The sequence below is a fragment of the Osmia lignaria genome, chromosome 2, assembly GCF_051020975.1.
Source record: "Osmia lignaria lignaria isolate PbOS001 chromosome 2, iyOsmLign1, whole genome shotgun sequence".
Classification (NCBI taxonomy): domain Eukaryota; kingdom Metazoa; phylum Arthropoda; class Insecta; order Hymenoptera; family Megachilidae; genus Osmia; species Osmia lignaria.
In genome coordinates, this window is record NC_135033.1 from 9,682,174 (window position 1) to 9,694,989 (window position 12,816).

General features: G+C 43.8%; 1 long non-coding RNA gene across 2 annotated transcripts in view; it reads right to left on the reverse strand.

Annotated features, from left to right (window-relative positions):
* Positions 1-12,816, reverse strand: part of LOC143305466 (uncharacterized) — a 140,618-nt gene that overhangs the window by 65,803 nt on the left and 61,999 nt on the right. The window lies entirely within an intron of this gene.

A 12,816-nucleotide genomic window follows, 5' to 3' on the forward strand; every position in this document is an offset into this window, starting at 1 on the left:
TACGAAGACTTTCAATATTTCGCCTTGTAATTTTGTCACTCTGGGTGGTTTCGTCAACGATATCCTTATCCGGTTCATCTCCAGACTCTTAATGACTGTTTAATAACACGTCTCTTCGTTTCCCGTGTTTTTCGAGGAAGTAGCTATTTATGGATTGAAGTGGGACGGATAGGATAATTGTTTGTGATAATAGTTTGCCGCTTGTGCAACAACACAACCACTTGTCCTCGTGCTTCTTTCTTCTTTTATCGTTAACAATCAGTTTGTCAATCTATCAGATTTTAATTCATAGTGTTACTTCGTGAAAGTAGAACTTGGTCAATTTGTTCTTTACACCACAAAATTTAAGAGCCATTGTATTTTTTTTATCCTGTTGTAAACATTATGTAAGATCGTTGTACAACAAAGAAAAGATACGGGACACGAAACAAAGGAGACAACGTTTGAATATGTGAGAACTGAGATAACGAAGTATGTAATTAAAAATAAACAGAGGAAAGAATAAAATGCGAACGGACGTGAGTCAATAATCAAACACGTTGCTGGCTTTCAACACCTTAGGTTACAAAAAATATTTCCAAGTTTCATCCAGAAAGTGCAAACTTTCCAAGCGTGTGTTAACGGGGGAGGATCTTGGAAGTTTGTCGTTTTCAGAGAAACGAGTCTACGTGGACAATAAGCTTGACCAGTTGAAATCCGTGTCGCTTATTAAATTCTTTGATACACCGAAGGAAAAGGAAAAAGCAACGCCTCGTGACGTTTGAAAGGGGAAAAAATAGAAACGTAAATAACGTCATCCTGTTATTTCTTTTTTCAAACACCTCGAAAGCAATCTTCGACGGTAATTCTACGATAAGGCTGAACGGTTCTGAACGCGATACACGTACATATAATCAGTGTCCCATATTAAAGTGCCCCGATGCGTGACTAAAGCGCTGCGACGTCGTGCAAGCCGGTGTCTAAGAGGAAATTCCGATGATTCGAACTAGGATTCGATTAAACATTATATATACAAGCGAAGGTGAAAGTAGCCAATTTCATGGTGCAGTGAACCCAATAAAGACACGGAATGCGTGTCTGTCATGGCCGCGAAATGCAACACAGTGTCGGTGCGACTGCATTTCAAGTGCATTCGTTTCCTCCCTAAACGATTTCGCGGAGCAACGTACCGATAGGACGATTATAATTTTAATAAAAGCCTCTGTTGAATTTCGAGGGAGTGGTTGAACAGACGGACGGGGTAGACAGAGAGAAGAAATTCTCTGAAAGCTGGCGAAATGAAGGTGGCGAGCAAAAATCGACGAACTTTCCCGACAGACGTGATATATTCAGAGTGGAGCTTTTGATCCACGGTGACGTTGTGATCATCGAACCGTGAATCCTTACCGAATCGGCTCCCAGCAGCTCGGGTCGAACAGTTTAATGAAACAGGACGTCGTGCTTCGGCAAACACGCGACGAAAAGCCAATTACTTGCTCCTACCAGACGGAGCCCCCCCTTTTTTTCCTTTACGATGCAATTATCGCCTTTATGCAATTTCATCGCTGATCGCTGGAACCCTTGGCTCATTCGCAGAAACCAATTCTTCCTTTCCTTACTTTCGTGAGTGCATCGCGGGAATAAAAATTGAATGTAAAAAATTACGACGGTACCCTGAATCGTGAAATGGCGATCACGTTGAAGGGGGTGATAATTACTCGTGTCTAGTATTGTCTATCTTTTTCTCTCCAAGGGTGTTTCATTTCCCGCGACTCGTTGAAGGTGGCGAAGAAAGGCGCGGGATTAAGCGACGTTTTCAGGAGAATGACAAACAGCTTCTGGTGGCGCGAGCGTCGGCGAAAATGAGTCGGTTCGGATGTGCGACACACCGCGACACGTTATGGTCGGCTCTTGTGTGCAACCGTTAGGAGAAAAGGCAGTTTATATACGCACGGGCTACCATGCACCTTCTCTCGGAGTAACAATGAAGCAACAGGTTGCCGCCCCACCAAACCCTCTATGACAGATTGTGCAACCTTGATGGTCCGTATAACCCCGGCCTGTCAGCCCTTCACACCCACTGGGCCATTTTATGCCAGCCGACCGAGCAACCGGCCAACCTTTTACGAGTCCCTTTTTAAAACAAATAGAAAACCGCCCGGTTGATCGTAAAGTTTTCTTCGAAACCCACCCTGCTCACCCACGCTATTCACGACATCCTTCGTCAGGATATGGATTTCTACTTTTTTTTTTTATTTATTTGCGGTTGGAAGGGTTGCGTTTGAATATAATTTAATTGGAATTTATTTATCATCCATCCCGGTTTTCTTTTTAAGAGGTTCATCCGGAATCGCGTGAAAAATCAGCTCTGATGGTTCTCCTGACGGCACGTTTAACCGGTCCCTGGAAGACGCGTTAATTTAGCCGGTGCAGAGCGGATATGCAAGCAACAGCGTGCACCGCTAACAAGACGTATTGCGCAACACGCGTGTCGGTTAATCTCAGTCGAGCCAGGTCTTCGTCCATATCAATGAGCAACGAAATCCCCGCTGGTGTTCACAGCCCTCGACGTGGCGGTCTTCCACGAACGTGTGCAGTTACTTCTCTCTCTCTCTCTCTCTCTCTCTCTCTTTCTCTCTCTGTCGGTCGTGTCCGCAAATTCACAGAGTCGAATGGTGGATGCACGTGACACGAAACCGGTATACCCGGCCTCCGGATGATCTATGCGTTGCGGGACCTTAGGCCACGGCTAAGGTGCATTCTCTCCCACCTCCCGTTCCTTCTATCTCCCTCGTTCGCGCCCGTTCCGGCTAAATAATATCAACTATGCGAGCACCAGGCACCGGACACACCGGCCAGCCACACATACGTGGCCCTCCCCATTGGCCATTCAGGTGTCCGCCACTGAGTAATGCCATAATAAATTATCCGACCGTTCCTGCTACCGCACTTGCGCCTCTCTATCTCTTTCTCCTTATCCTGCACCCCGTTCCATCCTTCTACCCTTCCTCGTCGCTTCTTCTTCTTCTTCTTCGTCTTATTTTTTTAATCCTCGCTTTTCTTTTTCTCTCCTCCTTGCCCTTTCGCCGAGCCACCACAGAGTATCCTGCCTCTTCTTTCAATTCGCCCACCAACATTCGACCAGGATGCACGAAAATGGTCCTCCTACCATTCTTCGATTCTATCGCTCGATTGCATTCGACTTATTTCGTTGAGATGTTGGCTAATTTGTATAGCTACCAAGAGTTGGTTTGATTCGTAATCAAATTTGACTCATTTACTATGTCGCTAATTGGATTGGAAACGAGCAGGTAAACGTTATTAAGTAATAAGGAACGAGCTTATATCGGTATTATCCGATATTGGATTCTAGAAGGGTTTTCGTTTCTTAAAATTTATTTTCACTTCGATTGGTAATCGATAGCCTGTGAATCTATTTGCAGTTGGAACGCGAGAAACAGTGACGGTCGAGGAGAAACGGTCAAGGTGGTTTCTTCTTTGTGAATTTGTGTAAAAATATCTAATATGGAACATGTTTCTCAGGTTAACCTAGAACTTGCACGTTTTTCGAGCTGCGTCGATTGATTAAACCGAAATAATTCGTATGGGGCAGGTTTTCTCGAGATAATATCTCTCGAGATAATTCTCTGATCATCCTTACCTGGATGACCTTAATTACCTTTTAATGAGCGCCACGCTTCGATTTTGCTACGTAATCCTCATTATTATAGGAAAGTACAATTTTTTCGTCGTAGAAACTTGGTAGATGCACATGAATCAGCAGAGTTACGGTAAATTAAATTAATATAATATATTTGGAACGAATTTTTTTAATTGGCATCCACTTCGGAGAAGTCGTCGAGATTAGAGTTATACGTAATATTTTTATCGAATAAAATTGTCAACGAGCAAAAGTAATATTTATTCGTGAAAAGTGACTCGAACGATTGCGTCGAATTGAACATTTTCGTAGGGGGCGGTGGGTAAGCTGTATCGTTAGCCGTTCTCGATCAACGCTACATCAATATCGACCTTAACGAGCCCGATGACGTTTTTAACGAAGGGCGAAGATTTCATCTGGCCGCGCGCAATTTGCCCGCAGATTATCATATTTTAATAATTTAGCGTAATTTAACGGGGGACCGGGTCGTTAAGGGCGGTGCACCGGGCCGAATCAAGTAAATGGAAGCGGAGATGTACGAAATGCAAAACACCAAGTACGCACGCGATCATCGTAAACTGCGCCGATCGGGTTTTCGCCAGAGAGTGTAACTCGGGATTTGAAATTTCGTACCTGGCTCGCATAAATCAAACACCCGTCGCCGGAAGCGAGCCGTGATTCCGTTGGCCGTCGATCATATTACGCGGGGACGGTTCATAATAACGAGATCAAGTTCACCAGGTAGATTGTGCAACGCGCGTGACTAAATTCGCAATTTCATTCCGACTTCGAACCATGTTAATATACCCTCGACGACCCGTTTAAAATCATCGTTACCAACGCGCCACTACTATCGGTTCACATTATTTCAATAAACGATGATGTTTTAATCATTCGCTAGCAGACGATTGCATTATACGCCTCGTTAGCAGATGCATCACTGATACTACCAATTAACGATCAGGACAAATATTTTTCCAAAGTTTCGATGTCCCCTCTCTGAACGAATCTTCATGCAAATTAAAATATGGAACGCGGCTGGAAATATTCGAGAATCAGAGAAACAAAAGGTACCTCGCGGAAGAAACAGAGCGTGTATGAAACTGAAAGCAGGATCGAGAATTAAAAATGGTTTCTGCGTTCGCGAACAGAAATTTCACCCCCCGATAGCATCATCCTTATCCAACTGCTCGCAATGGCAGCCCCAATTTTAACGTTTAATGCCGTTTCAAGGAAGCTCCTTATCTTCCCCTAAACTGTTGTTTCCACGATTAAATTTCGCGTCGCTTTAGGTCCTGACCGATTTCACCATACGTATCCTGAATGTCTGCGAGTACAACCGCGATTCTCGCAACGATTTCCTATCCATCCCTTATCGTACTTGCAGCCCCTTACCCTGCAGCCTAGCTCTATTATCAATTTCCCAGGAAAGGCTTGAAATTCGCATTCGCACGCAGCTACGCGAACAGCCCGGGGACATTGGAACTCATAGCCGATGCCAACAGAGGCGAACCGCACACGTTTGCGGCAGTTGCTCGCTGCTACGTCGAGGCCCAATCAAATTCTAACAATTACCAGAGCCCGTAGTCCCGTTCTGGTTTGCTTCCTCGGGGCGAAAACCGGCTCGTTTTACAGTCGGACCAACCAGCGCAAACCCTGCGCTTCAATCCTCTACGTTTCTCTTTCGCACCAACCCCCTTTCCTTCCTTCCTTCCTTCCTTCCTTCCTTCCTTCCTTCCTTCCTTCATTCGACTACGTACCGCCGTAAACCCAAATTGCATTATTAAAATCTAATCTACCTTCGGCCGAGTACGTATGCCACGGTCATCGGAAATCTGATACACCGATCCTGACGACCGAGCCAACGCTCGCTGCACAGACAGAGGAAATAAATGGACAGGAAGAGAGACGAAGAGATCCTGTGCGCCAACAGAGAAGGAATTCCAAGGGTTGTGGAGATCGAAAGATTAACCCTCTAGGTGATCGGAGAAGAATTAACGCAGGTGTCGAGAAATATTTCACCCTAATTTGACGAAGGGTAGTGGTGTTAAGGATTTTTCATTCTTAGGAAAAATCTAACCTAAGACAGAATAAATAGAAGGACATAAAATAGAGAAAGGAAGAGGTATACCAAACAGGGTTGGCCTAGGACAATGCGGAGATCGAAAGATTAGAAACGATTTGGGGGATACCTGGCCCTATCCTGAAAGTTTAATTGCCTCCATTTCCGATCTATCTCTAAATTGATATCGTGGCCGATAGGTACGTCAATTGTCCGGTGTTGACGTCAGTGTTTCACTCGGGAATCACGTTACAAACGTCGACGCCGGAAAGAGCTCTATGCCGTTTGTAGAAACAAATCAAACTATTTTATTGATGTATCTATTCTTTAACTGTATCGTTGCTATTTCAGTTTTAGAGCGATTGACGTAATTTCCTTATTATTTCCGTCTGAAGAACATACAATTTTATCAGCTGATTGATGTACCGTTTTAGATTGTAATCAGTTTTCGAATAATTGAACACCTTATCGGGTTGCCCCTTTTTAGACGCAGGCGACGAATGTGCAGGCTCAATTAATTTAGGAAAATCGTAGGCAGGTTTGACGTAAACACAAATCATAAACAATTCCACCTTCGTTCGTCTGAAAATGTTTCTAGCCTGGATGGTTTTAAAATTAACACGGTCGCGTGCAAAGAGCTTCCTCTTTCGAGAAGCCAAGGTTCGTTTCTCTACCACGCGCCAACCGTTCTCCACCGTCCCCCCGAATAAAACTACCACGAATTAAACGTGCAATTATCATAATTCACCGATGGATAATCGATTCTCCTTTTCTTTTCGCCGCGTTCCTACGCTCGAAACAGCCGATATCCGTGCAGGTAGAGAGACTCCCCCCCTTTTCGCCGATTATAAAACCCTTTCGTACGGGGGCGTATTAATTTCCGGCTCGAACGCTTCTCCCGTTTAACGAGGAAAACAAACGACCGGGGTCATTTGAATTTGCGTCCCCGTTCGCGACAGACGCGATGATTATCTCGTTGGTTTATGGAACTAGGCGAATCGTAGACAAGAACCGGTGCGCCGGCCTTGTAATATTTATACGTTTGCAACAGGTGAGAAGCGTGCTCCCCTGGTACGTTGCTTCGGAGCTGCAATTAACGAAAAAACAAAAGGAGGAAGGAAGGAAAGAATGAAAGGAGAAAAAGAGGGATACTAAACAGGGAATAAACGACGGGTCGACGGGCTACTTAGTCCACGCCCTTAAACGTAGTTCGAACGAGGGCCGAATTCAAGGCAAAATGTTTAAAGCAACCTCGCCACTCTCTAGGCGGGGCAAGAACAATATTTTTAAGTGCTTTTCGAACGTTCTCGTCTCGGATACCTGCCAGGACTTTGTTCGCGTTGCAACATAAACAACGCGACGGACGCGAAGCAAAACGTAGCCGCTCATTAATTCTCCGTATAATTGCTCCACGCTTTCTGTCCGAGTTTTTTAATATTCGCTCTGACACTGTTAACGCGTACCTCGATCGAAGACTAAAACGCGATTTAATACGTCAATCTCCTTTTATGCATCTTGTTAGGATGCTTTCTATCACGGTGACTCGTTGTTATTTCGTTCACACGGTTTTCAAGTTGACAAAAAGACGCTGGAAATCATTTAATTACGTATAAACGCTCGATCTGTACGTAATTATGCAATTACCTCGTAATGATTACCTCTTCAGTTGCGAGTCGAGGTACGAACAAGCGAACCGACAAGTTTCATACCAGGAGAATATAATAACTCGTTCGAACGTGAAACGATTGCGCGATCGAATTATCGGATACAAGTGGAGGGCGTGGGGCATCGAAATCGATGAATAATTAAGGCGAAACTTTGTTGCAGAAAAGTTTTCAACGAAGACGAAGAAATCGAGGCGGTCCGTTTAAAAGCCGAGGCAGGCGAAGTTGCGACAGCTTAGCGGGTCGATTAAAAGCGCGTTTAATGGAGCTAAAAAAGAGGGTAATAATATAAGGGAAGTTTGCCTGACAAACGTAGACGTATCTTTAAATATTCATGCGATTTAATATTGCCAGCGATTCGTGCAATAAAGTCATGCAAACGAGCTTCAGAGCCGCTCTCGTTGAATTTCATTCGGCTCCGTCCATCAAAACTTTTTCGAAACCATTGAATCGTACTTGACAATTTATAATACCGACAATTGTAACGTTCCCAAGGTGTAGTTGATGTAACACTAAAAATTAATATCTTTTTCAGCGAAGTAGAAACGTTCGATCAAGCGGAGGGACAAGTTGCTAATTGGCGCCGGCTGAAGCATACGAGAATAAAATCTCTAATTTTTCTTTCTAATGCTATTTAGAAGGCTGTTCTCAAACTCTGACCGTTGCATCTCGAGGTCGAAGAAAAACGCGGCGGCCTGTAATTAGAAATACAGGCCAGAATGGGTGGAGAAGTGGAGAAGGCATCGAAGGTCCGAGCCAGCTGGAGGAATGACAGCGGTTTCAGGAAGAATAAACGAGGCGTGGCACCGCCTCCACCATATATTTCTTTTTCTAGGACTTTTAGGGGAATCTACACGAATATAGACGTTCTCGTATTGTTAGGCAAATTTATAAGATCCTTGTTCGACGGCAAAGAAACAAGCGGTGTAGACGAGGAAGCTAGAGCGAGGCGAACGCAGGGATAGACAGGAAAAAGAAAAAGAAAAAACATAGTAAATCATCGTGGCTCGTTTCGCGAAGACTTTACGAGCGGCTGGCTGTCGGCGTTCGATAATGAAAATACCTGTATATTTATCGTTGCACGTCGATTCGTGCGCAACATTGAGCCTTTCGCTGAATCCAAGTATCGTAGCGTGAAATATAATTGATTTACTTCTTACGAAGTTTTCATTCATTTTCTTAATACTTTGACGGATGCCTTGGAACTCAAAGGAAAGTGATATCAATAATTAATTAGCAAGAAACTTTGCGTTACAAATTCATCAAAGATTCCACGAGATTTTCGAGGGTTCCTTTCGTTCGGGAAAGTTATTTTCCAACTTCCTATTGACCAAAAGTTCGGTCCAACTTGTTATCGCGACAGATAAAAAGGGTAGCCGCTAACGAAGTCGCGGGGTTATTAATGTACGTAAAGAGAGATAGGTGGATCGGTATCGATGGCTTAGCAGCTAGATAAAATTCGTTCCAAGGACCGGGGGGCAATTTTTCTTAAAGGATTCGATTTATCTTCGCCATTGAACACGAGCAGCCGTGAATGCCAAAGAGATATCAAAGGGGAAACACGAATCACGCGGATGAATGGGAACGATCGCGATCGCGATCCATGAATCGTTGTGTTCTCGCTTAGATACGTCCGTACGGATTTGTTCCTCCGCTAATATTTTTTGCTCAATCTTTCGCTCGAAACTTATATTCGTTTCTCAATAAAAAAGAAAAAAAAAAGGAATAATTTGTATATTTATTAAACGATCCTCGATTAAGATCCTTGTCCGTCCGACCGATTTACGAGTGTTCTCTGGCAAGCAATTCATAGAACGATTTAATCGGTGAAAAACGCAGGGTGCAAGCGACGGTAGCAGTTCCAGTGACTGGTAACAAGAGTTTAACAACGAATCGCGTGTAATAGTTCTTTTATCTTTTTGGCAACGCGTTTTCATTGCCTCGTTAAAACGCGCCGGCCACTCGAAGAAGACATTAAAAGGCTGTACCACTCCATAAAGATAAAAAATGTATTTAACCGCCAGCCAATCCGGCTGGCACTCTCGTTAAACAGGCGGTCGTGTACTTAAACTTATATTGTATCAATAGCGCGGTATAATGAAATAAAATTCAAAATCGTCGAACCTTGCGAACGCGAGTACTCGAGGTCTCGTGATTAAATGTAATTAGACAGAGGTTGGGTTGGCTTTTGAAAATGAGACCGGGGTGTATCTAGCGTCGAGTAAAATAAATAATAAACCCTGACCAGGAAGGTTCTCCACGTGAAGTTATCGTGGGACGATGGTTCGCAAATTAGACCTGTTGAACGAGCCAGTGTCTGCTCGTCCAAATAAGATTCACGATGATTTATTACGCGCATACATCAGTTGCAAGGCAACAGAAGTTACATTACAGTACATTAATACGGGCTTCGCGTAAGTCAGACCTGAAATAATATTAATACCTACGGTATCAGCAACGTCATTTACATTGACCGTCGGTACTATTAATATTACACCGGTAGCATTACCGTTCAACATTCGAACAATCTAAACATCAATGACGCTAAATGATTGTGGTGGTGCAGTTAGCGAGGAAAATTGAATAACTTTAACTGTTAATTGTACACGTTGCAGCCGGTGTTTTAAATTTCAAATAAGTTCTTTCAAATAAACGATTACACTGGCATTAACTGCTCAGCGTTGTTGACTCGCAAAGAAAGGAATGTTTCATTACTACACTCGGGCTCGTAAAGAGCGAACAGTCGGTTTCACCGGGCCAGTAACCAGAGAACTAAGTATCAGGGATTGCAAGGTTAACGAGGATAGCAATGTTTCTCGAAAAATTATTTACGTGCCTCCTTTCGTTTCGTACAATTAACCCTTTCGCGTGGCAAACCTTCGAGACTTTCGTTAACATTTCAAACGTTTCGATTCTGAATATTATTTTTTTTAACAACTTCTCTTCGTTAGCTATTCTACTAATTATCCAATTTAATTTTCCTATTGTAAGACGTCTACAATACTTTGCCTTGTTCATTGAACGTTCGAGGTAATCGCGTGACGGGATAATCGAAGCAGTTTATCCAGGGGATGATAATAAAAAGCGAGTATTCTCGAATGAAATTACCGTGGCACATTGCGTTCTCGAGAAGTTTACTCGGACTCGACGTTTAATTTAGTCGCAATATCGATCCGCCCTATCCCTGGCATTAGCCTGGCGAGCTTCAGCCAATAGGTAAAGCGTTATGGGATAATCATTCAGAGGTTAATGAGCGAGGATGTTACGGTGCACTTAGGCGAGGCTCGATGAAAGCATCGGCCAACTTTTTTTTTTCACCCCCCGTCGCTATGGACGTTCTCCGGAAGTGTACACTCGCTTCCGACTTTTCAGCGAACACTCGTGAAAAACTTGCGCGAAAACGTCGACAGCGATAGATACACTGCATTGTTTATCGAAAGAAAAATTTGCCTTTACAAGGGAAGGGAACGATACGGATCGAAGTAAATTTTCACCTGCCCGATACTTTACACGATGTTTATAAACTGTCATTAAAATCATACACGATACGCGAATGTGTTCGCAGCAAATATCCGAACGGATTTAATTACACGGCTTGATTTTCACCCGGCAATCATTCAGTCGCAAAAACAACAGTGACTCGGCGAACGGAGCAAACATTTACACGGTATATTTTTCATTACTTTCGTTGGCCATCGAAATGACACGTCGCCGGTTAAGCAGGATCGAATACATAATGGGGAATAATTTAAGCGTTAAACGTTGTTATCGAAAAGTTTTCTACTTCGATGAACATGTTCAACTTTCCACTAGAATCTTGAAAGTAGATCAGAAAATTTTATTAGCCTATTCAATTTGTAAAAGTGGGTACACGTGGCCGATGATAGACACGTTTCTTCTCGAACCTCGCTGTTAATGAATTCCAGCCTTTCTTATGCTTTTAAGAAATTTTTCACGAAATGGTAAAATTAATAAGATCGCTATCGATCAGACCAAAGTCTCCGCTGAATCTTCTGTAAAGTCCATCAGAGGAAAGAAAGAAGAGGAAGAGGGTTGTATAGGTATTCGGTACGTTGTAACCAATCTCTTTTCCACGCTGTAAAAGTTTTCCAAGCGTTGCAGGGCGGTGGGCTGTCCGTGAAAGACAGGAGCAGAGAAACTATCCCCCGCTGATAAAAAGAATGGATCTTTAATAAATAATGGGCCGAGTCGCCGGTGAGGAGACAACCCCGGCCCCATTGTAAAGCGTTTCTTTTGGCTCGGTGAAACCAGCCGGAGAAACGAGAAGTTGAAGACGCTTTTGGCGAGACCGTCGGTGCTCTATACGATTCTCTTCCCCGTCTTTCCTTTTTCCTTTTTCACTTCTTTTTGCGAACAACCGGGGAAAAGTATCGCGTGCCTCGCCACCGCGGAGGATACGATCGGCCAACAATTTATTCCCCGCGAAACGATCCGACTCGGAATAGCTCGTATTTCAGCAACGAAATACAGAGAACGCGACGCGATTTCTACCCACTCGTCGATACGCTTTTCATTTCATTTCCCTTACGCTCGAATGAAACGTTCACAGGTAGGAAATTATCGAGAGCGAACGAGAATGTTTCGAGGTAAATGAAGGATTAACAGTGTTATTTTTAACGCGACTGCCGGATAATAATGGAAAATTGTAAAGATACGAGCGCGCCGTTATTCGTGTCAGCCCGTGAAACGAAGGCGCGCTAGTTTGGGGAGTCTATTGTTGTAATTTCCAACACTTTGAATTATATTCGTTGACCTAAATTGCATACGTGCTCCTGTTCTCTGATACGTCCAACGTATACATAGATGCACAACTATAATCAAGATGTGTTATTTAAACGAAATCAACGACCATTGCAAATAAATAGTTTGGCGATTAAACGACCTTTGCCAGATCTTATCATAAGAAATCGCTACAATTCCTGTACCTTTCCTATCGAACAAACCACCACACGTTTCGATGTTTCCATCCAATTCCCTCGATTTACCCGGAAGAACGCGGCAGCAGTAGCGCGAGCCCATTGAAAATTGCATTTTTACCCGAATCGATCGGAGCTTTATCTAAAAGTTTCGCCATAGAGGAAAAGACAGAAGCGTAACAAGGTAAGACCGTACACGTACGGTGGAAATACAATTGTCGTGGATACAGCTGCATAAGGAGACGAGCGAGAGAAGGTCTGTAGGAAACGTTTCTGATCCCGATAAGAATCTCATTGTCGTGGCGAGCCGTTGTGGAGGATCCTTTAAGAGGAGGAGAAAGGGCGTTCAGAGCGCATCGAGCAAATTGCAACTCTGTCGAAACTATCGGACCGAGCGGATCGTCGAATGAGAGAAAGAGAGAGAAGAATGCGCGACACGATTGTTAGACTGTGCTTAGTACCGGGCACCTTTTCATCGCTTACGCCCCTGTCGTGCTGTAACCTCCTCCGCGA